The following is a 15,892-nucleotide window of genomic DNA, read 5'->3' as shown; positions in this document are numbered from 1 at the left end:
TAGAAGTTCTAAAAAATGTAAAACAGCATCACTTCTTCCCAGTAATTTGGTACTCTCCCCAAAATCTTTGATCTATAATTTTGTCTCTTGAATGAACTTACCTGCAGGGAAAGAGATTCCCTGGGGATACTAATCATCAGTGAATAAATTGTCCTTCTCATTTATAAATTAGTCTCCTGCGTACCTGATTAGCAAGAATCAGTCTCTTAAAATGTGATCACGCCTCCTTCAAAGGATAAAATGCTCAGCCCTGAAAGCTGAGGACAGAACTTGGATCCTGCTGACTTCATCAAAAGAGTTTCTTAAATCAAACATTTCTTGTTATAGGCTGTGTCTTGAGTAATCAATAAATTAAGAAAACTGGTCAGTTTCTCATGAAAACCTGCATCTGCTTATGCTTAATTATACTTGGTAAAGAAGAAATCTTTTGGGGAGCATGGTGAAGTAGTGAAATTCAGGAACCACTCCTTCATCCCAAACAGCTAATAAGCAGGTAGGAACTGCCTGAAATAAATGTTTAACTTCCAGATGTCAAACACTATACAGCACCTAGAGAAGAGCAGAAGGAAGAGGCTGATAAATATGGTAAAGGACTGTGCCTATCCCTTACTCTACTGGTGGCCTGCCTTGGGATCCAGTCCCTGGCTGGCAGATGCTGTCAGAAAGGTACATAACAATCCCTTCCCCAAGAAGGTGGGTGAGGAGGGAGCAAGGTCCAGCACTGATCAGGGCTTTTGATTAGCAAATTAGAATCACTTGCTGCAGGCTCTGATGTACAGTTTCTACTCCGCCAACCCCAGACACAACCAAATTGAAGCAGCAGTTGCTTCAAATTCACACCTTGACAGGGGTGGAGTCAGTGGAGGTTTAAAGGCACAATTCCTCCTTCTGGCAGCAGGGGATAGTTTGCTGAAGGGTGCCATCTGCTGGGAAGGCCAAGAAAATGGAACTTTGGGGAACTGTCAAAAAGGATTTTTGGTGTCTTTGTCCTGTTCTACTCTGCATGTACTTTGGAGCCAGGTCTGTGCCCCTTAGTGGATCCATTGCCCTATTTTGGCTGGAAAATACTGACTTGGGAAATTACTCTCAGGGGTGACCCTTCTCCCAGAATTTTCCCTCTAGCAAAAAGCAGCTAGATACAATGAAAGGAGTGTAAAAAAAGAAAACTGTAGAGACTATACAGAAATAAAACTGATCAAGCTTCCCAGAGAAGGAACAGATGAAAGGAAGCTTTCTCCTTGGGGAATCAATTGAATAAATAGTGAAATCTTAAAAAATATATCACATATCCAGGGCAAAAATCAGATGAGGAAGAGCTGTAAAGATCTGATGAGTTCAACATGGGCAATTCTAGAGGTTTAAATTAAGTAAAACCAAGTGTCAAAGAAGGATCTTAGCACAAAGCCAGTCAACAATAAAATTTCTGGCAAGGGAGAGAAACTGACCTTCAGAATATAATTGTCAAGAAAATAAGATGCCTAGACATCAGAAAAACTTAGCAAGCTGTATTAAGAAACAGGAATATATGGCCCAGTCAAAGGAGCAAATCAAAACTTTGGAGGAGAAATAGAATATGGCACAACTAATTAAAGAAGTTCATACAAATCTCCTTAATCAGTTTAAGGAGATGAAGAAAATATGGCTAAAGAGATAAAGGATATTAAGGAGAGACCGGGTGAACATAAAGAATAATTTAAAGGTTAAAAGAATATTTGAGGAAAACTAAAATTCCCTGACTCTTAGGAAAGACATAACTACATGTCCAAGAAGTAACATACACCAAACAGAGTAATCATAATAGATCTAATCCAGGACACATAGGAATCAGAATGTCAAATGCCAAAGATAAAGAGAGAATCCTGAAAGAAGCAAGAGAAAAGCAATTCATGATAGGGGAACCATATAAGACTAAATGCTGATTTCTTATCAGAAACAAGGGAGGTGAGAAGGCATGGCATAATATATTTAAGGTACTGAAAGAGAAAAACTGCCAGCCAAGAACTCTGTATCTGGCAAAATTGTCTTTCAACAATGAGGGAGAGTTTAAAATATTCACTGGTTAATAGAAACATATGCAAAAATTAACTCAAAATGGATCAAAGGCCCAAATATGAAAATCAGGACCATAAAACTTAAAGAAGAAATGTAAGGGACATTCAAGATCTTGTGATAAGCAGTGGTTTCTTCGACTTCATACCCAAATCAAAAGTAATAAAAGACAAATAGATACATGAGACCTTCTCAAAATGAAAAAACTTCTGTGCTTCGAGGACTTTGTCAAGAAAGTAAAAAGATAACTTTTGCAATGGGAGAAAATATTTGGAAACCACATATCCAATAAGGGTTTAATACCCAGAATACGTAAAAAGAAATCTTACAACTCAATTAAAAGACAAACAGCCCAACTTAAAATATGGGTGAAAGACTTAAGTATGTATTTTTCCAAAGAGGAAATACAAATGGCTCAAAAAAGTTTGAAAAAAACAAACAAACAAACAAACTCAACACTAGCTATTAGGGAAATGAAAATCAATACCACAGTGAGCTATCATTTAATGCCTACTAGGTTGATCACTATTACAAAAACAGAAATCCACAAGTGTTGGAGAGGATGTGGAGAGATATAAACACTCATTTATTGTTTGGGATGTAAAAGTGGTGCCACTGTGAATGATAGTTTGGTGGTTCCTCAGGAACCTAAGGAAGCTTAGCTTCCTCAGGAAGCTAAGTGTTGAATTGCCATGCTATCCAGCAATCCTGCTACTAGATATGACCTGGAAAAACTGACATTTACGTGCTGATGTTCATAGTGGCATTATTCATAATTTTCAAATGATGGAAACAACCTAAGTGTACATCAGCTGATTAATGGATAAACAGAATATGTATATACGTATAATGGTATATGATTAATCTGTAGGAAACGATGTTCTGATGCATGTGACAACATAAATAATTCTTGAGGACATTATGTTGAGTGAAATCAGTCAGACTCAAAAGGATACATATAGTATGAGCTCATTGATATAAAGTAATTAAAAACAAACTAATAGAATAAGAATCTAGAATATAGGTTAACAGGTGATAGATTGGAGTTAAATGGGGAATTGATGCTTAATTTGTACAGAATTTCTATTTAGATTGATGGTAAAGCTTTGGAAATGAATGATGGTAAAGGTAACACATTGTGGGTGTAATCAATAGCATTGAACTATTATAGGTGAATGTGTTTAAAAGAGGAATTTTTAGGAAATATGTATTACTATAATAAAAAATAAAAGATAAATCATGGGGCTGTCCAGCACTGTGAACCTTACTGTAGGTTGTTTTAGTTTATAAGCTGCTGGAATGTGATATACCAGAAATATACCAGCTTTTAAAAAGAGAAATTTATTCAGTTGCAAGTTTAAAGTTCTAAGGCCATGAAAATGTCCAAATTAAGGCAAGGCTATAAAAATGTCCAAAATAAGGCATTTAGAGAATGATATCTTAGTTTAAGAAGGCTGATGATATTGGGGTTTCTCTCTCACCTGGAAAGGCACATGACAAAGTCTGCTAGCTTTCTCTCCAGGAATCTTCCCTAGGCTCTGTCCATTCATTGGCTCTGTAGGTTCTCGTTTTCTAATGCTTTTTCCAAAATGGTTCCCTCTTAAAAGGCTCCAGTAAGTAACTCCACTTTGAATGGGTAGAGATGCATCTCCATGGAAACCATCTAATCAAAAGTTATCACCCGCAGTTGGGTGGGTCACATCTCCATGGAAACCATAAAAAAAATCTTACCCAGCAGTACTGAATGAGGATTAAAGGACATGGCTTTTCTGGGGTCCACAACAGATTCAAACCAGCACATAGATGATAGACTATAGTTAATAGTAAAAATATAAAAATGTTTTTCATGGGTTATAACAAATGTATGTCAAGGTGGTACTAATAGAGTGGTATACAATGAATAAATTGAGAGAAAATACACCTACTGTTAATGATAATGGATGATAGAACTATTTTAAGCTTTCATCAATTTTAGCAAAGGTAACTGCTGTTAAAAATACAGTTATAAAAAAGTGCTGTCATCATAGGTAACGAATCTTCCACACCATTGTGCGTGTTGGTGGTATGATGGTATACAGGAATCCAGTATTTTATGAATGGGTGTTTTATAAAGTCACAACTTCTCTAATAAAAATATATACTTGAGAAATCTTGTTGGGTAAAATATTCTCAATTTCCAAAATGTCATTATCATTACTGTCACATTTATTTTATTGCACAAGATACTGGTGATAAACAATTTGCAAATAATATTTAATGATTTACCTTTCATACAGGGTAATGTTAATAATGTTGGATTTTTTTCTTTCTTTACTTTTCTTTTTTCTGCCAACAATAAAGCTTCCATCTGTCATTCTTTTCTATGTACTGAAGCCATGCTGATTTTATCAAGGGTTACCTTTGTAAATGTTTCATTTGTGAAACTTTCCTTTATCTGACTCTTATGTAGTACAGAAATATGCCATAAAAGATCAGCTGTCTTCCAGTTTGTGTGCCTCTAAATTTGGCATCACATTAGCGCTGTCATTTCCTCAGTAGATTCCAGGAGAAAGTGTCCTACATAATTCTCATTACTTTATTTGTCAGATAATTGAGTTAAAATCTGTTTAATGTATAAATGATATAATACGTGGTTATCTTATTTTTTTATTTATGTCTTTGCATTTTCCAGCCCATTTTTCTTACAGAGTATTCTGTTTCATAGGCAAAATTATACTGAACTACTCTAGTATAATTTATTTTAGCTCTTCGAACACAACCCCTTCTTAAGATAGTCAAGGATGTTGAAATTATGGAAAGGGGTTAGAACATTATATCTTTATTTAAATTATTCTTTTATAGTTTATCTCCCAAATGTATATTATTGTATAAATAGAATGTCAAGTTTTTGACCTTGCAACCCTGTTATATGAGGAGCTGGCTATGAAATTTGAGTATTCATGAACAGAGTTAGCTGATTTCAGGAAGAACTTTTAATATTGGCATTCTGTTTCATTGTTTTTAGGGACTAAAACAGCTGGAGACAAAGGGATGGGGCAATTTATGAATTTCACTTAGATCACTCTTGAAGAGTTCTAGAGTAGATCAATTAACAATGGAAACTCAAAGTGGGAAGACGAGGCAATTGTGACATATTACACAATAAGGAAGGATTTGTGTCTTATTTTTTTACATTCTAAACCATAGTACCTTGGAAGAGTGGCTTACAAGATTAGAGTGTTGAAAGCCACATTAGGTGAATACTAAGGCCCAGAGAATTACTTAGTTTAGGAAAGAGCACACCCAACTTGGTAGAAAAAGAATTGTGACTTGACCAGGGTCACTCCAGCATATATTACTAGAGCCAAACATCAAATCCAAGGAAGCAGGAGAAGTTACAATCTATATAGTGTGAAATTCCTTGAAACATGATAAAACGTGGAAGTTTTAGGAATTCTTTTACAGCATATTTTTTTTCTGAGAAATTCCTTGTGTGGTGTGTGATTTAAGCAATGTTATGCAAGAGTCACTAGTCAGCATCACCTGAAGAATGTTATATGTAATTCTAATTTAGCTTGGATAAATAAATACATAAAGGAATATGGGGAAATGAGTATTAATAAGTACAATTTGCTTTCTTGGTTTAATAGATGCTTTTATCTGTGCAGGATATTGGGAGTGGTGGTGTGGACATTGTGTGCATGTGCCACAGGTGAGGATGGAAGCACAGGGTTTGGATTGAGAGTGAGCTGCATGAGAGCACTCAGAACTGAAATGGTTGGAGCTAGAGGGAAGCAGAGAAGTGGACTCTGAAAGGTACAGAAATGTGCCTTCTTGCAACAGATTCTGTGTTCAAAACAAATAACTATTTTTAGTTTTGTCTGGAATCAACTTTGCTCCTTAACCAAATCTCAGAGACAGATCACATGTGATTAGCTCTTGACCTTTTGTATTAGAAAATAAGCATATTGGCCATTCACAATTTTTTGTTTTGCTCTCTTTCCAACTTATCCTACATTGCCTTTTCAATAGTTGTTTAAGAATATCTCATTATGAGAAATGACCTTCCTGTGCATGCTCTTTTCCATTCACCTAATAGATTCATTCATTCACTCATCTGTTCATTCATTTTGTTCAACAAGTACACACCTACACGTACACACACCCACCCACCCATACACACACACACAGATTCCCTGCCCTTGAGGAGCTCATACTCTGTTGGTAGATTAATTTTTAAATTAAAGTAATGTTGATAATTACAGCTTCTTGGTTTGGCTATAATTTCAAAGGGCAAAAAGATAATTCTTTCATTTCAGAGTTTTTTGATATGTATTTGTTTTAATTTTATGACAACAAAGTTCAGATTTTTTTACCTAGTAATTTATTATTTCTGATGACTAAAGTTTGGATTAAAAAAGTCTACTTCTGACCCCTTGGCAGGGCAAGATGTGTGGAATCTAGTTCTTCATCCAGAGCAGCTAGTAAATAGCCAGGAACTATCTGAAACAACTGTTTGGAGGACATTCATGAATGGCACACTGTACACCTGTCTTGAACAGATGGAAGGGCTGAGATCATAGTACAGAACTCAAACTCCCGAACTGCAGAGGCCTGTGCCCCTACCACATGGCTGGCAGACTGTGTTAGAGACACTTCCCTTGAGAAAAAGAAACAGATACTACTAGGAGCAAGGGAAGATAGCTCAGCCAAGCTCCAATTGTGGTTTCAATGAACAAATTTGGACTTGTGAATACAAGCTCTGAGCACCGATAAACACAGAGAAAACAGGAAAGTAACCCTGAGAACTCTCCCAGTAGAAAGGGGACAGGGCTGACAAAGAAAAAAAAAAGATTTCTGGAGTCGGCCAAGCTCAGAATACTGGCAAAGCGTTGTGCCCAAGAAAAGGGTCACACACAGTCAGGTACCAAAACCAGTTCTTTACTAGTGAACCTTTGGGGCTGAGGAGATTGGCTCTGAAGTGATTTTATTTTATTTTTTCACTTTTTCTTTTCTTTTTAAAAAGTATTCTAAGTAGCTCATTAGAGAAAGTGTTGCACATTTTCATCTGTCAATGATGACCCAGGCAAGGGCGGAGTTAAGATAGGTCTGAGAGAAAGTAAGAAGTAAAGTGAAAGAGATAACTCCCTAAAGGCTGTTTCTTCCCAAGAAAAGAGGGGTGGTCCCCAGCTCAGGTGGCAGCCCTCCTTCAGAGAATTCAGATCCCAGGGGGCTTGGAATCTAAAACAGCTTAAGCTTACCTTCCACCTTAGCCTCTCAACTGTATGCCCAGCAGGCTGAGAATTAAAGGCTTCACACCATCTTACATCGGTGGGGAGCTGTGGGCTGACGAACGCCACCTGTTGTGAATGATAGGAAGAGTACAGCGTCTAGAGGCTCCACAGGAAAGTCAGACAACCTGCTGGATCTCATCCTCATGGAAAGTTGATACTGATTGCATCCTCTTCCTGAGACTTGGGCCTGCCTTATTTGAGAAAACCTGAGTGGGGAGGTTATCTGGGGAGACCTTCCTCAATAAAAGTTTCCATAGATGCAGGGCAAGAACCAGAAAAATAAGTGCTGAAAAATTCTGATCAGTTAAACAAGCTAAGCTAGAGGTTTAGAATAAATTGAACTGAATGTCAAAGAACAGAGTACAAAGCCAATTAACAAGAAAACCCTAGGTAGAAGAGTGAAAACAACCTCCAAAATAAACTAATCAAGAAATCAGATGCCTAGACACCAGCAAAAACTGTCATACTAGGAAAAATGAAATATGGTCCAGTGAAAAGAACAAACTAACATTTTAAAGGAGATACAGGATGTGAAACAATTAATTAAGGATGTTCAAACAAGCAGGCTAAATCAATTTGAAAATCAAATTAGTGAGTTGGAGAAAGTTAGCAAAAGAGATGAAAGATAAGAAGACGACACTGGCTGACCATAAAAAAAGAACTCAATAGCTTGAAAAGACAAATGGCAGAACCCATGAAAATGAAAGCCACAATAGAAGAGATGCAAAACACATGGAAAATTACAACAGCAGATTTGAAGAGGCAGAAGAAAGGATAATGAACTAGAGGACAGAATGTCTGAAATCCTACCCACAAAGGAACAGATAGGGAAAAGAATGGAAAAATATGAGCAGGGTCTCAGGGAATTGAATGTGAACATGCACATACAAATATATGTGTTATAGGTATCCCCAAAGAAGAAGAAGAAAAGGAAAAAAGGGTGGAAAGAATAATGGAGAAAATAGTCACTGAAAATTTCCCATTTCTTATGAAAGACATAAAATTGCAGATCCAAGATGCACACCACACCCCAAACAGAATAGATCTGAATAGACCTACTCTTAGACACTAATCAGATTGTCAAATGCCAAAGACAGAATTTTGAAAACAGCAAGATAAAAGTGATTCACCATATACAAGGGAAACTCAATAAGACAATGTGTGGATTTCTCAGCAGAAACTATGGAGGTGAGAAGGTAGAGATTTGATATGTTTAAGATACTAAAAGAGAAATATTGACAAGCAAGAATTCTATATCCAGCAAAACTGTCCTTAAAAAATGAGGGAGAGTTAAAAAAAAAAAGAGGGAGTGCTTGCTTTGGTGGCACATATACTAAAATTGGAATGATACAGAGAAGATTAGCATGGCCTCTGCGCAAGGATGACACACAACTTCGTGAAGCGTTCCATATGTTTAAAAAAGTGAGGGAGAGTTTAAAATATTTTCAGAAAGACAGATACAGAGAGTTTTGAACAAGAGCTCTGCTCTACAAGAAATACTAAAGGAAGCACTACAGGCAGATAGGAGAGAGAGGTCTGAAGAAGAGGGTAGAAAGGAAGACTATCAGTAAGAGTAAAAAGAGAGAAAAAAAGACATCCGAATAAAGTCATGCAACAACGCGAGTGAACCTTCAGGGTATTGTGTTGAGTGAAATTAGCCAGAAACAAAGGGACAAGTACTCTATAATCTTACTAATATGAACTAATATTAACGAGTGACTTTTGAGAGTTCAAGTTGAGAACACAGATTATCAGGAGATAGAAGGAGGGTAGAGATTGGGCATTTGCTGCTGAAGGAGTATAGAATGATCAAGAGATTCGATTGTAAAGATCCAGAAATGGATAGCACAATACTATCTGATGGTAGCACAATATTGCAACTTCACTAAACAAATCTGAGTGTGAGTGTGGTTGAAAGAGGAAAGCTAGGAGCATGTATGACACCATAAATAAATATAGAAGATAAAAACTGGGACTGTATATCTTAGTGAAACCTGGTGATCAGTGATGGTGATTAAATGGAGAAATGTAAGAATTGTTTACATGACATATGACAAACAAATGTCAACAGTGCAAGATGTTAAAAAAGGATGATATATAGAAAAATGCAATCGATGGAAACTAGAGTCTATAATTAAGAGTAACATTGCAATATGCTTCCATGAAGTGTAATAAAGGCAATATACTAAAACTAAATGTCACTAAGAGGGAGTGATAAGTATGGATATGGGGTTCTTCTTGTTGCTGTTTCTCCTTTTAATTTAATTTAGTTTTTAAATTTTTATTCATTTTTTACCTCCTCTTCTTTGTGGAAGAAATGAAAATGTCCTCATGGATTCTGGTGGTGAATGCATAACTGTGTGATTAATTATACCAGGAATCATTACTTAGGATGGATGGTGTGGTGTGTGAATAAAGCTGTTTAAAAATAAACAGAAAAATGCAAGTGCTGGGGAAAATGTGGGGCGAGAGAGGTATCTATTCTTTGTTGTTAGGGAAGTAAAATGGTCAACTCCTCTGGAGGGCAGTGTAGTCATTCCATAGGAGGCTAAGTATAGGGTTGCCATATGATTCTACAACCCTATTATAGGTATATACTTCAAGAACTGAAAGCAGGGATGAGAATGGACATTTGCACACTGTGTTTATGGTGGAGGTATTCATGATTTGCAATGGCTAGCAATTACCTAAGGATGCATCAACTGATGAACAAAATGGAAAACTGTGTTGTTTACCTCCAATAGAGTATTAAGTGGCTGCAAGAAGAAATGAATTTGTGAGGCAGACAACAAGGTGAATTAACCTTGAGGACAGTTTGTTGAGTGAAATATGCTAGGAACAAAAAGACAGATATTATAATGGCTCACTAATATGGACTAACCTACAATGTACAAATTCTGAGACTTGGATTTGAGAGCATAGGTTATCAGTGGAAGGCTTATTGTAAAGATTCCTAGATTGTAAGCTCTTAACAGCAGTCATATCTATTCCTGAGTTGTAAACATTATTTCTAAAATTCTGAGTTGCTGAACTCTGTGTATAACCTGGTCATTCCCCAGAACTCTGGGTATATTTATGATGCTTGAGACTCCGAGCCAGGGTTCGGCCGCTATGAAAGTCAGCATTACCCCATACAGGAATTGTTAAAAAACAAACAAACAAACAAAAAAGCTGAAAAAGAAATCAGACTTTAGTTAGAGATATGAGTGAAGGAGATATGAATGAAGCTGATTTGGTTAGGACTAAGGTAAATCAGACTATGGGTAAAGGATGATATTGACTGTATTTTAAAACTTCAACTTATGGATGAAACCAAAGGAAGAGATATTTATTTGGTGCAAAACTTATATTTTCTGTAGCACCCTGTCTAATTTAGCTTGTATGATCAGTTTATTCAAACACCATAATTACATGGACCCTTAAATAGGGAGTAAGATCTTGTTGGTTTGTTTAGGTTAGTGTGATACCCCGATACATACCAGAGTAATCTGGGCAAAAGAAAAAAAATGTTTCTAAAGTCCCCTTGAAAGAATGTGGATAAATGTAGAAATATTAAATTCCATCTGAGTAAGACCTGATATTCTCACAGTCACTGGGGACTACCAATTTAAAAGGCCAAGACCTTGATCTTGTGGTTTGCCCTTATGAAACTTATTCCTGCAAAGGGTAAACTAAGACTACTTATGATTATAAGCCTAGGAGTCACCCCGGAGAACCTCTTTGGTTGCTCAGATGTGGCCTCTCTCTCTAAGCTAACTCCACAGGTAAACTCATGTTCCAGACTACATGGGACATGACTCCTGGGGTGAAAATCACCCTGGCAATGTGGTATATGACTCCTGGGGATAAGCCTGGCCTTGGCATCATGGGATTGAGAAAGGCTTCTTGACCAAAAGGGGGAAGAGAAATAAAATTAAAATTCCATGGCTGACAGATTTCAGATAGAATTGCGAGGTCATTCTGGAGGTTATTCTTATTCATGATACAGATATCCATTTTCAGTTTTATTGTATTGGAGTAGCTACAGGGAAATGCTTGAAACTGTTGAACTGTAATCCAATATGTCCTTTCATCTTAAAGATGATTATATACCTGTGTAGCTTTTACTGTGTGACCATGAAAACCTTGTGACAGACTCCCTTTATCCAGTGTATAGACAGATGAATAAGAAAATAATGAGAAAAAGTAAATAAATAAAATGGAGGAGAATAAGGCATATGGGATGTTTTGGGTGTTCTTTCTTTTACTTTTGTTATTCTTACTTTTATTGTTTATGGAGTAATGAAAATGTTCACAAATCAGTTGTGATGATAAATGCATTTTGATGATCCGGTGAATTATTGCTTTTTGTATGATTATATGTGAATATATCTCAATAAAATTGCATTTAAAAAATCCAGTGATATGAAACATAAGGAAAAAAGGTGTTATTCCCTGTTTAATTTATTTCTGGTGAATCTCACTTTATTGTCCATTTATTCTTTGTGCCTAGGTTCCCTTATGTTCCAAGAAATCAATTTAGAATTAGATATTTAAGAATTCATATCACTTAGGCATATATAATGCTAATGGTTATTAGATGATGATTGGTTAATTCATATATTTGGTGTATTTGTAACTTAAAAAATATACATATTTTAACCATACTTTCAGAAATTCAGATAAAATTCAATGTAACCTCATTATGCTGCTAATTTCAGCAGCGCTTATCTGGTGAGAGAAATACAGAAACAGAAGCACAAATACTTTTACAAAGACAAGATGTGCAATGAAGACTTTATAAATGATCTATTTTGACATGAGTCACCATGTTATACCTATCAGATTAGTAAAATATAACAAAGGTTATAATAATGTTAAGACAGTGTTAAAAACTAGTAGTGATGGTTGCCGACACAGATATTTGGAAAGCAATTTGGCAATATTTTTAAAGGTATTATTCAAGAGTTGACTGGATAAGAAAGAGAATAGTCTTTAGAGTTAGTCACATTTGGGTTTGAATCCCACAGCTGTTTAAGTCTGAGTCTTGGGCACGTTGCTTACTAGAATGAGAATAATCTGGAGTATTTATCTCATCAAGTTGGTGTGTTCTTCTCACTCATTCCTCTTATGTAGAGTACTCAATACATGAGTTATGAATTCAGCCCTAACAACCAGTCAGAGAAATGTGAACCCATTTGGAAATAGAATCTTATTAGTGAAGATGAAGCTGAATTGGATTAGGGTAGGTCCTAATTAAATGTGATGGATGGGTCTAAATGTGAGTCTTGCTGGATCCTGATTATAACAAATGGTAGAATGGCATTTAGAGAAGGCAGACTATGGTGTAGCTATTGGATGATATTCAAAGAAATATTAATTCTTTTAGATGGATAATGAGGTTATGGTTATTTATGATGTCCTTATTTTTTAGAGTTGCATGGTAAAGAATTTGGGAGTATGATGACTGAGATTTATCTTAAAGTAATTCAGAAAAAAGAGGAAAAGGATAGATGATGCAACTTCTCTGAAATGTTGATAAAGGTTGAATCTGAAGATATATATCAACTCATTATTCAGTTTTTCTGTATGTACATGAAACTTCATAATAAACATGTTATAAATTTTTATTGTGGAATATAGCATATATACTTAGAAAAGAAAGAAAAAGCAATACTTTCCAAAATACACTTAAACAAGTAGTTACAGAACAGATTTCAGAGTTCTTTTGTAAGTTACCATTCCACTATTTCAGATTTTTCCTTCTAGTTGCTCTGAAAAAGTGGAGGCTGGAAGAAATATCAATATAGTGACTCAGAAGTTATATTTGTTATATCATAGTTTCTGTTTTGCCTCCTCCTTCTCCTTTGATCCTTTTCCCAATGTATAGGGTTGTTCAGGCAATGCGCATTCTGACTTTTTCATATTAAGAAGGGGTGCTGACACTAAAGGATACCCGAATGTAATATGTTAATAATCTTGGAGAGGCCGGTCCCTCTAGGTTTCAGTATTTATCTGGCCTAGGAACTGTCTGGAATTTAGTTCAAGAAAATAAATAGTGCACAAAACTTAGAGAGTCTCAGCTTGAGCCCTAGGTGTTCTTAAAAGTTAAGAGAGTTGATACTGGCTGTGATTTAGCATACCATGGCAATTAGCACTATTGGCTGAAATTTGCATAAGTGAATAACCTCTTGACTCTAGTTGTTCTCTCTTACCACTGATGCCTTATTAAACTTCTTTTCCCCCTTTTGGTCAGGAAGACATTGTGGACTCATCCACAGGAGTCGTGCCCCATGTTGTCAGGGAGACTTTCACCCCTGACTGTCCTGTCCCTCTTAGGAGGGATGGTAATGATTTTCCTTTCGGAGTTGGGCTTAGAGATAAAGGCAGCATCTGAATAACAAAAGAGATTTCCTAGAAGCAACTCTTAGGCATCCTTGTAAGTACTCTTTATTTCTCCTCTGAAGAAATAAGCTTCCTAATGGCAAACAAAATCATGGACTTGGCCTATTTTCTTGGGATTTCCCAGAGGTTGAGAGGATTCCTAGATCTTCTCAGCTGTGAAAGTTTAATTGTTTATTTATTTTTTCTTTTTTTATTTATTTGGACCATCAAGGGACTCTACCATTACTTTTTAATTATTAGCTCACCATAGTGTGAGATACATCCAGATATCACATTACGCTATATGGAATTAGAAGGCCTTGTTCCCATTCTGGACTCCAGGAGTTTGGGTTGCTTAAATGATCTATGAAGACAGGTTGATCCAGATGGTATGTTACAGAAAATTTAGATCCTAGACTTTATGAACCTTTCTGCCTTTGCTCTCATACAGTAGGTGAAGATCTAGAGTACATATACTGTTGTATTTTACCCTCTATTCTGATTTATCTTAGTCCCAGCCAGATTGACTTTGTTTGTATCTCTAATTGAGGCCTGATCTTTTTCAGTTACTTTAACTGTTACTGTTTACAGTTAGGCTAACTTTCAGTGCTGCAGGATTCCCTTTCTGAGTCTTACTTAGGTGGCGCAGAGTTACACAAAGTTCCAGGGAAATACCTGCTGATAACATATAGTTTAGTGTCTCAGAATCTAGAAATACACTTACAACTTCAGACTGAGTGTGACTGTTATAAGGGCCTACAGTCAAGGCACCAGTTTTCTTATAAGTGTTTTCTGAAAAATACCTTAACATATTTTTCTTTTGCCTCTGGCTTATTTTGCACAATACATTGTCCCCAAGGTTTATTAAGTTTGTTGCTTGCCTCTTGATGTTTTCCTTTTTCTAGCCACACTATATTTCATCATATAGATGTGTCACAGTTTGCCATTATGCTCCTCATTCATTCTCCCTTTGGCTCCCTCCATCTGTTGTACATCATAGATAATTCCAAAATAAACAAACCATGTCTTACAGTATCCTCACTTGGTTGTGCAGTCAACGATACTCTCAATTTTAGACAATTTACATTGTTCCATAGAGTCAAAGAACCGACAAACATAGCCTCGCCAAATATGAAAATCAAAACTACACCTTACCTCTTGTCCCTCTCCCTGGATTAGTTTCCCCTGGTAGTACTGTAGTACTGTTGCTATCTTCTTCTTAACTATTGGCTGTAGCATGCAATTGTTGTTTTCCCCCTATACCTCTCTACTGTTGACTCTTTGTCCAATATCAAAACTTTGAAATAATTCATGCAAGAACTTATTTATAATTGTAGGTATTTAATTGGTGGGATTCATGGCACTATACATCCCCTTTCAATCATATATACCTTCATATTAAAGTGTTACTCCATAACCCCACTAATTAGTTACCATTACTGCTATCTATTCCCTTGCATTTAATTTCGACCTCAGTGTGTAGCCTTTCCCCCATCCCTAGCTTCTGTGTACCTCTAGGCCTGCTATATTCTACAGTGTAATCTCAGAGATTACCTTTATCAGTCATAATAGCGAAATTATTTGTATTTGCCTTTGTATCTGACTTATTTTACTCAGCATTATGTCCTCAAGAGTCACTATGTTGTCTTATGCTTTGGGGGACCTCATTTCATCTTACTGCTGCATAATATTCCATTGTACATATATGCCACATTTTGTTTATCCACTCATCTGTTGATGGGCATTTGGATTATTTCCATCTTTTGACTGTGAGCATCGGTATGCAAATGTCTGTTTGTGTCACTGCTTTCAGCTCTTTTGGGTATATACCAAGTATTTGTATTTCTGGGTCATAGGGCAACTCAATACTTAGTTTTCTGAGGAATTGCCAAACTGTTTTCCATGGCAATTGCACTATCATACATTCCCACCAGCAGTGAATAAATCACCCAATTTCTCCACTTCACCATCATTTGTAGTTTTCTGTTTGTATAATAGCAATCATTCTTATAGTTGTGAGGTGATTTATCAGTCACCTTTATTCGCAGTTCTCTTATAGCTGATGAAAATGAAAATCTTGTCATGTGCTCTTTAGCCATTTGTATTTGCTGTTTGGAAAAGCGTCTATTCATATACTTTGCCTGTTTTATGATTGAGTTGTTAATTCTTTTGTTGTTGAGCTGTATACTTTCTTTATGTATACAGGA

The 15,892-nt window shown here is 36.2% G+C and overlaps 1 protein-coding gene and 1 non-coding gene across 2 annotated transcripts in view; both read left to right on the top strand.

Moving 5' to 3' along the window:
* The window catches only part of EPHA6 (EPH receptor A6), a 951,964-nt gene that overhangs the window by 62,492 nt on the left and 873,580 nt on the right, over window positions 1-15,892 (top strand).
* On the top strand, window positions 8,632-8,738 carry LOC143649046 (U6 spliceosomal RNA). The gene has a single exon (XR_013158924.1). It is a non-coding gene; the product is annotated as a U6 spliceosomal RNA (small nuclear RNA).

Source organism: Tamandua tetradactyla, chromosome 10 (genome assembly GCF_023851605.1).
Source record: "Tamandua tetradactyla isolate mTamTet1 chromosome 10, mTamTet1.pri, whole genome shotgun sequence".
NCBI classification, from domain to species: Eukaryota; Metazoa; Chordata; class Mammalia; order Pilosa; family Myrmecophagidae; genus Tamandua; species Tamandua tetradactyla.
This window is presented reverse-complemented; position numbering and strand designations above follow the sequence as displayed.